Source organism: Hyperolius riggenbachi, chromosome 3 (assembly GCF_040937935.1).
Source record: "Hyperolius riggenbachi isolate aHypRig1 chromosome 3, aHypRig1.pri, whole genome shotgun sequence".
In the NCBI taxonomy this organism is placed as follows: Eukaryota; Metazoa; Chordata; class Amphibia; order Anura; family Hyperoliidae; genus Hyperolius; species Hyperolius riggenbachi.
This window is the reverse complement of record NC_090648.1, coordinates 320,332,646-320,348,221: the sequence shown is the minus strand read 5'-3', so window position 1 is coordinate 320,348,221 and position 15,576 is coordinate 320,332,646.

Here is a 15,576-nt window from a genome sequence, read left to right as displayed (position 1 = left end):
TTAGCAAAATGTACCCCCCAAAGAAAGCCTAATTGGTGGCGGAAAAAACAAGATATAGATCAGTGCATTGTGATAAGTAGTGATAAAGTTATAGGCTAATGAATGGGAGGTGAACATTTCTCACGTGAAAACGACGGAACCTGAATGGGTTAATAAACACAATTCAAATATAGATGGCACTAGCATGTAACATAAAAAATAACTTGCAGTCTAAGGGTTAACCTCCCTGGCGGTAAGCACGACCTGAGAACGGGCTGTGATTTGTATGTGCACAGCGGTAAGCCTGTGCTCAGGTCGGGCTGTGAACATTCTGCCTCCTGATGTGTTTTCCTGGGTCCCGCAGCGGGACCCAGGTTTCTCCCCTCTAACCTTTTTTTCAATTGTTTCCGCCGCCGGGATCCCCAAGTCCCCGGAGACCCGGCGGCCAATCAGTGCGCGGCTGTGGCGGGGGCGTGGTGATGTCATGCGGCGGGGGAGGGCCTAAGTTTCACAGTGGACCTGACGATGTTCAGGTCCAAAAGTATTGTGAAGAAAAGAGCGCCCTGTGTCCCTGCATATATATATATATATATATATATATATATATATACTGTATATATACACATGTATATACATATATGTATATATATATATATATATATATATATATATATATATACACATACATACATATACATATATATATATATATACAGTATACATATATATATATATATATATATACACATACATACATATACATATATATATATATATACAGTATACATATATATATATATATATATATATATATATATATATATATACACACACATGTAGGTACATGTATGCAGGTGCTTGGTCCTACATACATACACATACATGTATGTTCATACATGTACATACATGCATGTACGTGTATGTGTGTACATGTACGTATGTATGTATGTATGTACGTACATGTATGTACATGTGTATATAGAGAGAGTTTAGCCTCAACTTGTCACAAGTTGTAATTTGATCTCTCCCCTGTGCCACCTGACTGCCATGGCAGAGATGGCAGAAAAGCTTATTTGACTTCTATTAGGGCTGGTTCAAACGGGCGTTTTTGTGGCGTTTAATGCGGCGTTTCAGATGCAGCGTTTTTTTGGGATCTACCGCCGCCCCATTCAAGTGAATGGAAGCATTTAGAGCTGGCTTTTACAGGCTTTTATGAAAACCTGGCAGTAGATCCCGGCGTTGCATCTAGTCTCGAAAGCAACATGTTGCTTTCAGAGGCGGTAAACCCCAGGAAACAATAGCAGAGACAAGAATTGCTAGCCTTGAACACTTCCTAAAAGCCTTCAAAAGCTAACGTCTAAACGCTACCATTTAAATGCCTGCATTTGAACGTTGCGCCGAGCAAAAACTCGGCAGAAGCACATGTGAACCAGCCCTTAGGTGGCAAAAATTTTAAACTCCTCCCATGAGTCATAGCAAAAGACAGTGAGAAATGCTGAAAGGTTAATGAATGAAGGTTTGTACTGCAGCAGTTCCATGCAGACAAGCACAGCAAGATTTTGTTTGTAATAAGTCAAGAACAATCTACTTTATTTTATAAAAAATAATTACGGTATCACTATGGGTTTGGATATGACTGAAACCCACTAACCCTTTAGCAACTCTGCTATGTTCTGTCATGGATAAGGTGTGGGGTGCAAACATTTTCCACAATCTATTTTCTGAGCAGCCAAGGCTTACCTACAGGTTTACCTACAATCTCCCCTGCTCTCCTACATCATCTACTGTTCAATGTTCATTCATGACTGTATTAGTAATTCATCTGATTTCTGCATATAGACACTATTATACTGATATTAGATTGCTGTATGTTTAGAAAAACTATTGAGCATTGCTGCTACATAATTAATGAATTGAATTAAACTTGATCACTGTCTTTAGGTTGGCAAATGCTGTGCAGGGGAACAGCCCTCTTGCCAATGATTTTAGTCTTATTGTTTAAAAAAAACACTTTCTCCAAATGAAATTTTACATCAGCTCCTTGCCAGGGGCGAAACAATAGACCCTGCAAGGGATGCAGCTGCAGCGGGTCCCAGAAGCCACAGGGCGTGGGGGAGAAGTTTATTTTCCCTGTCCTGAGAGACTGACAACTAAGGGAATGGAGAGAAAAAACTTTCTGCTCTCTGCACAATTTCTCTAATGTCTGCATCTGCTCAGCCACTGATAAGGAATCATACAAAGTTTTGTAGACAAAGATTTGTAGAAGTCCCTATTCAGTATGCAGCAGGCTCTTGTGTACTGCACTGCTCTACTCAGCCCCTCTACCGCTCCCCAAGTGCTCTGTACTGTAGTGATGCTGGAGAAGTCTGCAGAGCCAGTTCTGCTCCATCAGAGTTGGATAGAGTGAGTGTAATAAGCTGAGGCTGGGAGCACACTCGTCTGTTAGTTTTCTATATGGATTCTCTTTTCACCATGGGCTTGATTCACTAACCGTGATAAATCATATCACGGCCGTTTTTGCGTGCATTTTCGCATTTGCGCATGATCGCGAAAATGCACAATTGCGTGCAACAATTCACGATTGCGTGCAAATGCAAAAATGCGTGTGTTATCACGGTTTAGTGAATCAAGCCCAATGTGTGTGTGTATATGTGAAAACATGCATGTTTGATCACAGAAGCTAATGTAATTTATAGAGAAAATGCTCCCAGTGCTTTACTGCTGTCTGTTTTTATCTGCATGGGAAAAACACACTCAATTGTGCACTAGTCAATTGAATAACATTGGTTCTCAGTTTACCTGTAAAGAAAGCGAGATGGGGAGGAGGCCCCATTCAAAGTTTTGCAAGGGGGGGGGAGGGGGGGTAGCGGCAGTGATTTCTAGTTGCGCCCCTGATCATAGCCGGCCTTTGACCTGAGCGACTAGAGCTTCCAAGGGGGCACCTACCGGGGGGGGGGGGGGGGGCGCTATGAAGACCTTCAACTGACTTCCTATACTGGGAGCACCTATGCTTGTCAACCTATGTTGAGCCATTTATTTAGGAAAGGGTTCTTTACAGTAAGAGTGATTAAGATGTGGAATGCATTGCCACAGGAAGTCGTTATGGCAAACTCTATACCTGCATTTAAAGGGGGCTTAGATGCTTTCCTTGCGTTGAATGACATCCATGGCTACAATTACTAGGTAATGCCAATGATGTTAATCCAGGGATTTTATCTGATTGCCATCTGGAGTCGGGAAGGAATGTTTACCTTGTAAGGGTTTTTTCGCCTTCCTCTGGATCAACAGGGATATGTGAGGGAGCAGGCTGGAGTGTACTTTGTACTGGTTGAACTCGATGGACGTATGTCTTTTTTCAACCAAAGTAACTATGTAACTATGTAACTATGTTGAGGGCACCTACACATGAGATCCTATACTGGGGGCACCTATACCTGGCTACCTACCTATACTGAAAATGAGGGCATTTTTTGGGGGGGAAAGGTAGGCGCACTGCAGCTATAATGTGTGGTGCAAATTGTTGGTGCTGTGCTATCATTCTAAATGGGGGGGGGGGGGACTAACTGTCCTACTACTATACTTTATTAAAGCGGTATAAAACCCTGACATAATATTCAATAAAAAACATGTTTTCCTACTTTTTATATGCCATACGGTTAGCATATTTGCTTTTGTGCATAAGTATAATTATTCATTTAGAAATTACACGTTTCTAAAGTACACTTATTTTACTCTGAGAGCAGACTTTGCATTTTATTTATAACTGCTTTATTCCTCCTCTAACTTAATCAGAAAGCATTTATGCTTGTCTGACTTTGTTCATGGGACCCGGCAGTGTGAGAGAAGGCTTTGTTTACATTTCTCACCTGATACAATTAAAGACAAGATAACATTATGTAAAGTTTGGAAGCGGCCAGCTCTGCAGGCAGGGAAGCTTCTAAAGCCTATAATCTATTAGAGCAAAGTAGAAATGCTGGGTTTCATTCCGCTTTAATATTTCTGAAAGGTTCTAGTCTTTATTTTTAAGTGTATTCAGGATAATGGACTCTTTCCATCCATTCGTGGTTATTAATAGTATTTTTCTGTTAGACATATGTGATGTGTCATGGAGATCTGAGCATTTGGCGTGATGTGTCACAACGTCAAAAGGGTTGGGAACTACTGTCCTAGGAGATATCTCAGGAGAAAAAGTGAATTGCATATGGGCCTGTGTGTGTGTGCGCGCACGCGGGAAGAGGATGAAGGGGGCACAAAAAGCAGGTTTCGCTCAGGGCGCTGAGAAACCTAAGGCCGGCTCTGCCCCTGATCCTTGCATCTGAATATTTGTACATAATTAAATTATACATAAGTGGATGTATTTTACCCAAGTTTATCTTTTGAGCAAACAAAGCTTTAAAATGTAGTACTGGGACTTATAACTGACATACACCAATGAAACATTTATAACCTGAATTTTCTATAATGTAACAGAGTTTGCATATTATTGTGGTAATTACAAATATAATGTTTTAGTACACAATTGGATTTTATAGGATATAGATGGAGAGCTGGCCGTTATAATTATTATTAGTAGAAGCAGAAGAGTGTTCCTAAATGAAAAATAAAATCTCTGTACTTGACAGGAGTGTTCTGATGCTACCTATTTCCAGGAAATGATAGGCAAAGATTTATGCTTTGTGGAAAGATTTCAGTAAACAGCTATCAGTAGCACCTTGGAGCTGTAGACTTTGTGAAATCCATGCTGTATTCATCAGTTCTGGGAAGGCATTTAGGAGAGATAAATCTCAGTGGGAGGCTCTGGAAACACAAAGAGACAGGATTTCATTTTCAGGAAGACAAAATAAGGCTATATTCCCATGCTGGATCTAGAAGCAATGAAAGTCAAATGGCTATCGTGGTCAAGCATGCAAAGCAGCATGAACTGGACACACAAGTGCATACTAGGCTGTTTGGCTCAGATCATCCTTTCTGGCCTGGCACTAGAGTTGCACACACACACACACACACACACACACACACACACACACACACACACACACACACACACACACACACACACACACACACACACACACACACACACACACACACACACACACACACACACACACACACACACACACACACACACACACACACACACACACACACCCGTGGACCAGCATAGTGGTTTACTTTCTGTTTGCATGAAGTTACCCTTAGGTGGTTAGCGGTGTCAACAGGTTGACTCACTGGTATTGGAATTTACTGGGTTGCAGCGCTGGGATTATCTTTATTGGATGTATGCTAGTTCCCCTGTTCATGCATAACTTCCAACCTTCTAACATTGGTGCCCTTTACCCAGCACCAGATGTAATATTTTGGTGGAATCCTAAGTAATACTGGTCAGTTACTTGTTCTCAGAACAAGTCATTTCTGGTAGCTTCAACTGGCCTGATAGGGACTTTAAAAAAGGTGCATCACATTTTAATTAGCAGAGTTGACTGAAGGATACTGGGATCACATGGGATCACATGGGATCACATGTGCTATATTGCCTCAGTTCAGACAAATATCATAAACTCCAACATTTATTTTTCTTAATATATATAAATATTTGAAAAAAACACAGGCAGTTTTTTAGCAGTAGTATCTTCACGATCAAGATGTATGGACAGTTTTTCTACCTCAGGGCCCTTACCCTACTGGAGAACAGAGTCATGCCTCATCCTCACCCTTCCATGTTCCATGGAGCTCAAGCTTAATCCTAAAGTAACAAGGATGGATGGGTGGAGATGGGGCAAGATTCCATCCCCATGCATACCTTCATCCTACATCATTTATAAATAGTGTAGTTGTTTGAATTCAGGGCCTCTTAATTTGGAAGCCTAACACCTGCATTCAGAACTGAACAGTAGGACTGGGTCCATTTTTTAACGTTGATACTTCCTTCTTCCAGTTTGGAAGGAGGAAGTATCAAGAGTTAAATAAAACATACCCAGTCCTGCTGTTCACTGCTGAAATGTTGCTGAATGCAGGTTTTCTAACAACTACACTATTTATAAGTAGGGATGGCCTTGATTAGAAGAACTCATGGAGAAGCATGTGATCAGTTTGATCAGCTGATAGATTTGTAAGGTCCTGATTTGCAGTGATGACTTCCTGGTTTAACACATGATCAGGACCAGCAAATCAGAACCTTACGAATCTATCAGCTGACCAAACTGATCACATGCTTCTCCATGAGTTCTCCTAAGCAGGGCCATCCTTATTTATAAGGTATGAAGAGCATACTCATGATAAAAAGAGATTTTATTACCATTTGTATGACCAATTTTTGTGTTCCTGTGATACATGAAGTCACAAAAAAGCAATCCAGAAAGACAATAGATTCAGTTCGGCCAAGCAGTAACATGAATGAGTCACCCAGGTAGCTGGGCTCCGATGAACAGACATGTTTGTCTTAAAGTGGAAACTGGGTCCACAATCTTCATATGTATACAGTCTCTCAATTTGCTCTTGGATTTGAAATATTTAACCAATTTAAATGATAATTTCAAGCCTTATGTGTTTACTTCATCACATCTTTCATTTCAGTTGCATCACAAGCTTCAACTCTCAAACAGTTAACAACCATGTGTTTGGCACCATGTTAGTTATAATGGGAAGCAGAATTGGCTAAGTCAGTGCTGTGTAAAGGAAAACATAAATAGAACCTTTTGTACTGAATTCTATTACTGAGAATTTAGAAGGCATATTGATTTTCCTTGCTTTCTCTTGTAATCGCTAATAATAATAATAATAAGAACAATATGGAATTTAACTTCTGCTCTATCTATTTTATATGTTTAGGGCTGACCATACTGTGATGTGCTTTAGACTACGATTTCTAGAAAGACGTTGGTGATCCCTTTGGCATGCTATCCTGTAGATACATAAAGCATAATTATAGGGATAGTATAATACTATTGAGCAGATTAATGAAAATATATTATAGATTAGGAGATTATTAACAGGCATATGTATATATTTGAATGATTCCTGGAATATCGACTTTAACTCTAGCTTCCTACCTATACTGCACAGGACTGAAAGAAAATACATGGACATTACCTACCATGATTCTGTCCCAGACCTTCTACTGGGCATGGTGGTCAGATGATAGAGAACTTTAGCGCTAGAAAGAATAGTTGATCAATACATGTAATACATAATCTAAAAATTTGATTTAATGAGGAACTTAAAACCCAGGATTACTTTTCATCCCAATCAGTAGCTGATACCCCGTTGCCAATAAAAAATATTTACCTTCTCTCAAATAGATTATTGGGGGGAGGGGGGTCTTTGTGGCTGATATTATGGTGAAACCCCACCCACTGTGTCATGTCAGCCTAACCCTAGCCTATGGCATTGTTAGTGGGTGTGTCTTGCATAAGGGCAGTGGGTGCTGTTTGTTTTTTTCCTTGTCTGCCAGCAGTAGAGATGATGACCTGCAGGCTCAGGGAAGATCAAACAACATGAACGAACTACATGGAAGTAAATTTCAATCACTTATTGATCTATCTTCTATTTTTTAATGCCTCACTTTGCAATGTATTGATTTATTTTCCCCCATACTACTATCTTTCGGCAAAGTTCCTCTTTAAGCCATTTTCTCGTTTTGTTTAGTTTTAAGTTTTTTTTAAACCAATGTAGAAATGCTTTAATATTTAGAATTATACAGAGGCGCCCAAAGGATAAAATCACTATAACTTAAAACCATAAGATGGGGGGTACTGGACAACTTACCTCCCCAATGAAGACAATTTGCGATTCAAAAAAGATACAATTTATTCTACTCCACAATATAATACTCTGCAACGCGTTTCACGGGTCCAACGCCCGCTTCCTCAGGCAATACAAAAAGGGAGTACTTTAGAAGTCTAGGAGCGGGTTTAGCGCCTCTGTTTAGCGCCACCTTTTTCTATCTACGGAGAGCGACCTTTTAGCCTGAGCGGGGACAGGCTTAAAACTTCCCGCCTGCATGTCCAGTGGTTGCCTGAATTCGGCAACCTACACTTTTGAGTAACCAATCCCCATATCCCAAACTTCTATATTTTCAAAACAACATTACACTATTGGGGCTCTCGTTTCTTTTTGTTTTACATATAGAAATGCTTTAAGACTGACAGCTCATGTAATCATGAGCTCCTTAACCTGAAATACATTGCACTGGTGGCATAAAAAAAGATAGGGCTCATTTACAATTGTATTTACATATGTTGTGTTCATAATTTTATGCTAATTTTTGTGACACCATGCACATTCACACACACAAAAACACCTTTGTTCTCAACAGCAGCACAGTGTAATAGATATAATGTACAGTGTCTGAAATAAAGCAACAGGCTGTGATGTACCAGTCCCATGTCCTGTCTTGATGCAGTCTCAGTTCTGTTTTAGGGAGCCTTGAGCAAGGCACACATGTATCACATTTTTCATTATTGCGACAAGACCCAGGAGGAGAGATGAGGGATTTCTATGTGGTGATGTAAAAATGAAGGAAGACGTACTGTAGCTTGAGCCACACAGAAGCACTCACACAGAATTTTCTGTCCTGACAGCTCAGCTCTCTGCAGCAACAAATCTGTGTACCCATAGATAACAGTACCCTGGGTATATGATAGGCTGTGCCACACTATACAAGCTGGACCATGGCAAGGGGTGGGAGGGGGAGGAGAAGAGTGATTGAAAGGGGGGCAGGGGTGTGTCTAGAGCCCAACCCTCTTTACTATCTCGAAAACCTGGGAGGCATGCACCAGTATAAGTAAAAACTAGAGCATGAAAAAGTACATTGGGCATTTTGGGGTTGCTGTAGTATAACAGGTTTATTTTCCAATATCATCAATAACAATAACTGAAGAGTAAATACCAGCATAACCACTAAATGTTTAAATTTTAAAAAAAGAAAAGAAAAGGGGATTGCATTTCTGAGTTCTTTAGAGCAAACAACACATTCTTTGAAAAAGAGGTTGATCATTGGAACACTTTAGATTTTGCTCAGGGCTACTTGCCTTCTGTGTATTCATTACATGGCTGGATTTTGGGCAATACTTTACAGCTTGACTTGCTAGTTGACATTTTTCCGAATTCCTAATGCCTGTAAATTATATATGTAGTGACTATGTAGTTTCCTCACTGCATGTTGCTATTGCCTCTACTATACCATTTGTAGGTTATGTATTTCTTTTTGTGCATTTATTTATTTTATTAATGCGAGCTATTTTACCAAATTATATAGGGTTGATTCACAATGCTTACTTATTTTTCACCTTAACTGGTAAAGAGAGCTAATGTATGAGATAAACAAATAAGGAGATCGTTAAGTTAACCACTTCACCACTGAGGGGTTTTACCCCCTGACCACCAGAGCAATTTTCACCTTTCAGCGCTCCTTCCATTCATTCGTCTAACTTTATTATTACTTATCCCAATGAAATGAACTATATCTTGTTTTTTTCGCCACCAATTAGGCTTTCTTTAGGTGGGACATTATGCCAAGAATTATTTTATTCTAAATGTGTTTTAATGGGGAAATAGGAAAAAATGTGGGAAAAAATTATTATTTTTCAGTTTTCGGCCATTATAGTTTTTAAATAATGCATGCTACTGTAATTAAAACCCATGAAATGTATTAACCCATTTGTCCCGGTTATAAAACCATTTAAATTATGTCCCTATCACAATGTTTGGCGACAATATTTTATTTGGAAATAAAGGTGCATTTTTTTCAGTTTTGCATCCATCCCTAATTACAAGCCCGCAGTTTATAAAGTAACAGTGTTATACCCTCTTGACATAAATATTTAAAAAGTTCAGTCCCTAAGGTAACTATTTATGTTTTTTTTTTTTATTGTATTTTTTTTTTAATTACAAAAAAAAAATAAAAATTGGGGAGTGTGGGAGGTAATGAGTTAATTTATTGTGTAAATGTAATGTTTGTATATGTAAAATGCTTTTAGGGTGTAGTTTACTATTTGGCCACAAGTGTTTGTTTACATGCGACCTGTAAGCGTCCGGAAGGACGCTTACAGGAAGCAGTAGGAGGCTGGGAGACTCACAATGATCTCGCTGTTTCTGAAAGAAGCAGCAGATCATTGCGGGGGCTCGATCAACGAACGGGAATGGATTTTCCCGTTCATTGATCTCCGGGCGAGCGGGCGGCGGCGTGCACGAGCGGCGGGTGCGCGCGCACGAGCGGCGGGAGCGCGGACAGCGGCGAGAGCGCGGAAGGTACGGATTTCTCCGTCCCTGGTTTTTTAGGGGGGGAAAAAGGGACGGAGAAATTCGTACCGCCGGGGGTAAAGTGGTTAAGTTAGATAAGGATAAGAAGTATAATTTTTTTTGTCATGGTCTGAGGTTTCCTTTAAATTAGAAAATGAGAGATAAATCATGAGTTAGCTAATTTAGGATGAGATAAATAGTTAGTTAATAAGTGAGGTGAGATAGTTTAACAGAAAAGCTTGGTGAATCAGCCCCCATGTAGATTACTTTAAAAATCACAGAAATAGAAAACATTTGTTGCATCTCAATTTTGATTGGGCTTGCTGATTATTATGGTTTATTACAAAATGTGAGAGTTCCCACATTCATTATTATGACCATCATACTATAGAAACTGTGCACAAAATAGCTATTACCATTTGCATAGCTTGAGTTGTGGTTGAAGGTTCCTACAGCCTCTTGCCTCTGTTTGCAGTCTTTTTCTGCGTCCTCAAGTAGTTATTGTCTGTAATCTGCAGATATTAAAACAGCTACGCACTACGGAGACCTTTTCCTAGTGTAACCTACAATCTTTGGCTTCTTCCCAAGATAACAAACGAGAGGACATCATTCCAGCCTACTGAATGTAGTATTGCAACACAGTATTAACTGCAGCAAGATTAAAATGGTGCTAATAAAAATCAACTAAATACTATATGAGTAATTGATTTTACCAGAAAAAAAGCACTCATTTAATTAAAACAAGTTTAAAGAGTAACTGTTAGGCATTAAATACAAAATTAATTTTCTAGTTCAGGCTGTTACAAAAGTCAAGAGGATGCTAACCAGGCATATCCAAACTTTAAAATCAATCTTACTGTGCTCCTTCTCTCCCCATTCCCCCAGGCTCTAAAATGGTACGCAGATTAACACAGACGCAAAAGAGAAGTGACATGCTATGCTGTATCAGCCCGATTGGCTGAAGTCTCTGTCACTCACCTCTCTGCGCTGTGATTGGCCGCCTGCTCTCCCCTTCACTCTCTATGTTTCAGCCGTGTTAGTGCGCAGGGACTGGGGCCAGAGGCTGTCTCCTGTCACTGTCCTCCTCCAGAGGCATATGGGCTCTGCTGCATCTGCTGCCTGCCGCCCGCAGAATTCTCCCTCTTCCCCGTGCTGAATATTGGGGAAGGATAAAGAAGCTGCACACAGACTCCCTGAATAATGGTTCCAGGCACTGCAGTTCCCTTCTATACTTTCTGCACTTCCTCCGGTGGTAGTGCAGAGAACAGATGGGAACGCCAGCACTTGGATACATTATGGATACATTATTAGGTGAGTCTGTGTCTGCTGCCTTTATCCTCCCTGCTGTGCTCTGAATCAGTGGGGGGAGGAGGGGGATGCGGAGGGGGGGGGGGGGTTCTTTAACCTTGAGGGCACAAGATGGCCCCTGCCAGGAAAATAATATAAATTGAAAATTAAAAGAAACCAGAACATGGACAATGCATTACATCTGATATATAAGTGGAGCGATCATTTATCTACTTACATTTGTATTTTTTGTGGGGGACATATGATGGCTAACAGTTGTTCTTTTAAATAGGCCTATCATTAAATTAGATTTACATAATGAATTGGCTTATGTCAGGATTATGGAATAATATAATTTTGAGTTTGGATATATTTTATACAAAATTGTGTGTTCATGTGCTGTAGATAAAATCATGTTCCTGACAGTTACATAGGAAAACTTGAATGGAATGTGTTAAGAATCATATACTGCCATCTCCTGCCTGCTGGTGGCAGTGTTAACTCCGCCAGCAGATGGCTCTGTGGATTATTAGTAGCCCTGGACTTCCGCCATCCACCATGATGAATTACAAGGATATGTAAGACCAAGAGAAAGCACCAGAAACCAATTATCTTTAATATTCCAAAAAAGTGCAAAAATAAACATTCATATTCTTCAATAGTGATAGACATCTAATATCAATAAAAAGCAACTTAGTCCCATTAAAGCTTAAGATGTAACTGTAACGATCGGTGAAGCACAGAGAGGTCTGATTACCGGTGATCTGCAGTATCACAGGAAATACAGACGTATACCAGATTATATGTGATCTGCAGTATCACCGATAATCCAATATACTAGCTAACCTCTGTTCACCTGAGTAGAGTGTTGTGATTGGTGCAACAGTAATACAGAGGACAAGCCTCAGTGCAGCAAGGAGGACTGTACAGATTCCTTCCGCAGATCTGAGCTCTCAAAGACGGGAGGAGTCAGACTGACAGTGGGAAGGGAAGTCCGAAAGTGACACTCAGGAGGAAGTGTCACCAACAGGACGGGGGAACCGCCTCCAAACGTGAGGTCGGTTCTCGAGGTCGGACAAGCCAGGTCGTATACAGACGGACAGATAAGTACAATATCAGTAGGCAAAGACAGAGTCAGAGTACAGGCGGGGTTCAGCAACGGAGTATTAGATATATCGGGGTACAAAATCAGGAGGCAGAGGCGGAGTCAAAGTACAGGCAGGGTTCAGCAGCAGAGTATCAGATATATCGGGGTACAAAATCAGGAGGCAGAGGCGGAGTCAAAGTACAGGCAGGGTTCAGCAACAGAGTATCAGATATAACGAGGTACAAGGTCAGAGTTCAGGAGGATAGTCGAGGCAGGCAAAGGTCATAACAGATATCACAATCAAACTAGTACTTTAAGCTATCAACAGAATCTAGCTTAGTGTAGGATTACAGCTCCAGCTGGTCCCGGCACACTAACGGATCTGACTACGGATCTGGGTGCTCCCACATATGTGATCGCAACGCCAGACAAGCAACGAGTGAACAGCCAGCAGTATATATACACCTAGGTGTCCCCTAGCACCTCCCTGATTGCTGGACCAATGGGGAACGGAGCTAGAGTCAGCTGACCTGCCTGATCAGCTGACTCCCTCCTGGACGTCATAAAACTTGTCTGAGTGCGCGCGCGCGCGTCACTCTAAACCTTGAGGGACTACGAGTCCCAGCCACAGCAGCCCCGCTCTGCGGTGTCTCTGCAGCGGGGACATGCGCGCTAACCGCCGCGTCCAACGCGGCGGTTTCACCGCGCTCCATCATGTGCTGCACGGAAACAGCCGCCTCATGATGCGAGGAGGCGGCTGCCTCTCCGTGCGAGTGGGCGCTGTGTGCGGAAGGAGCCGCCTGCTGCTGGCTCATGGCGGCGGCTCCTCCGCGCTTTCTCACAGTAACAAGTATTGTAATTTTCTTAGGCGACAATGGCGGCTTGTTTCAGGCTAAATAGCCCTTCTTCAGGTCATATAAATACAATGTGCATCTAAAAGGTGCCCAAACTGATAGTGGTCAAGTGATAAATCAAGGAAATTGTGAAATATGTAAAAAAAAAAACATGTAAAAGAGCAAAGCTCAAGAGATCCAACTGATGCCACTCATAAAAAGTGATGGAAAAAGTAATAATAGAAAAATTAACCATCTTTAAAAAAAAAAAAACAGTATTTATCCTCTATAATAAAACCCCTGTGTCACTGCGTCACCAGTCCATGTGTAGCTGGGTCCATGCTTTTTGCTACTGCGCATGTGCGCAGCACGGACCCAGCCTCACAGAGACAGGAGGACGGGGACGAGGCCAGGGAGCCGGGCGGGCGTGTGAGCGGGCGGCCGGGTGTAAGCCGTGTGAACATGTGGCCGGTTGTGCGGCATGTGAAGGAGCGTGCGGCGGGTGGCGGGCGGTAGTGCGTCGAGAAACACGGAGCCTGTTTTTAAATGGGCTTAGGTTTGCTAGTGCAACATAATTGTTTAAAGTAAATTTGAAGCGAACAAAAAGAAAATAGATACACACCTATAGAGAGGGAACGCTCTGCATAGCATAGAGCCTTTCCAGTCCTCTCTCTGTCCCCTTGTTCCACCACCTGTGGAAGTTCAGAGACCAAATACATCTTCTTTCCACCTCGGAACTTCGGAAGTACTCATGGACCCGAGTGCTTCTGAAGGCGGCGCATCCATACTCAGTGGCGTAGCTACAAACCTCTGGGCCCCGATGCGGAATCTGGATGCGGCCCCCCCCCTGCAACAACAGCCCCCCCTCCCCCAGCAACACCCGACGCACACACATATCAAAATCCCTATAGCCAGCTATAGGTCCCCCCAGTATAGGTAGCCAGGCATAGGTAAGCCAGTATAGTTGCCCCCGGTATAGGTGAGATAGGCAGGCGCCGCCGGTATAAGTTAGATAGATAGGTGCCCCCAGTACAGGTTAGCTAGGTGGGTGCCTCTAATATAGGTAGCCAGAATAGTTGCCCCCAGCGTAGGTTAGATAGGTAGGTGCCCCCAGTATAGGTTAGTTAGGTAGGTGCCTCCAATATAGGTAGCCAGTTTAGTTGCCACCTGTATAGGCTAGCTAGGTGCCCCCAATACAGGTTAGATAAGTAAGTGCCCCCAGTATAGGTTAGATAGGTAGGTGCCCCCCAGTATAAATTAGATTAGGTAGCTGCCCCCCAGTATAGGTTAGATAGGTAGGTGCCCCCCAGTATAGGTTAGATTAGGTAGGTGCCCCCCATTATAGGTTAGATTAGGTAGGTGCCCCCCAGTATAGGTTAGATTAGGTAGCTGCCCCCCAGGATAGATTAGGTAGCTGCCCCCCAGGATAGATTAGGTAGCTGCCCCCCAGGATTAGGTTAGATTAGGTAGCTGCCCCCCAGGATAGATTAGGTAGCTGCCCCCCAAGATAGATTAGGTAGCTGCCCCCAGGATAGGGTAGGTAGGTAGGTGCCCCGTCCCCATAATGGAGGGGGGAGCCGCAGCCGCGGGGAGGGCAGCCCGACCTCTCCCTCCCTTCCTCTCCCCGGGGCCCCTCCCCCCTCAGATGCAGAGTGAGCGGCTCACGGAAGCGCTGTAGGCAGAACTCACCTCCGTTCCTGCGTTCCAATCGCCGCTGGTCTCCTCCCGCTCTGCATAGATGCTGTTACACACGCAGCTTCCTGTTTAGCCGGAAGCAGTGTGTAACAGCATCTATGCAGAGAGGAGATCAGCGGCGAATGGAACGCAGGGAGGTGAGTTCTGCCTACAGCGCTTCCGTGAGCCGCTCACTCTGCATCTGAGGGGGGGGCCCCGGGGAGAGGTCGGGCTGCCCTCCCCGCGGCTGCGGCTCCCCCCTACTAGCGCGCACGGGCCGCATGGCCCTCCAAACGGAGATGGGCCCCCCGGGCCCCTCCCCTGCCTCCTCAGGAGCCGGGCCCGGTCGCCAAGGCGACCGCTGCGACCGCGGGCCCTACTCCCTTGTCCATACTGCACGGGCTTGTGTGTATGCAGTATGGATGTTCTCGTCTTCTGAAGTACTCAGGGTCACCAGAACTTTTCGAAAGATGC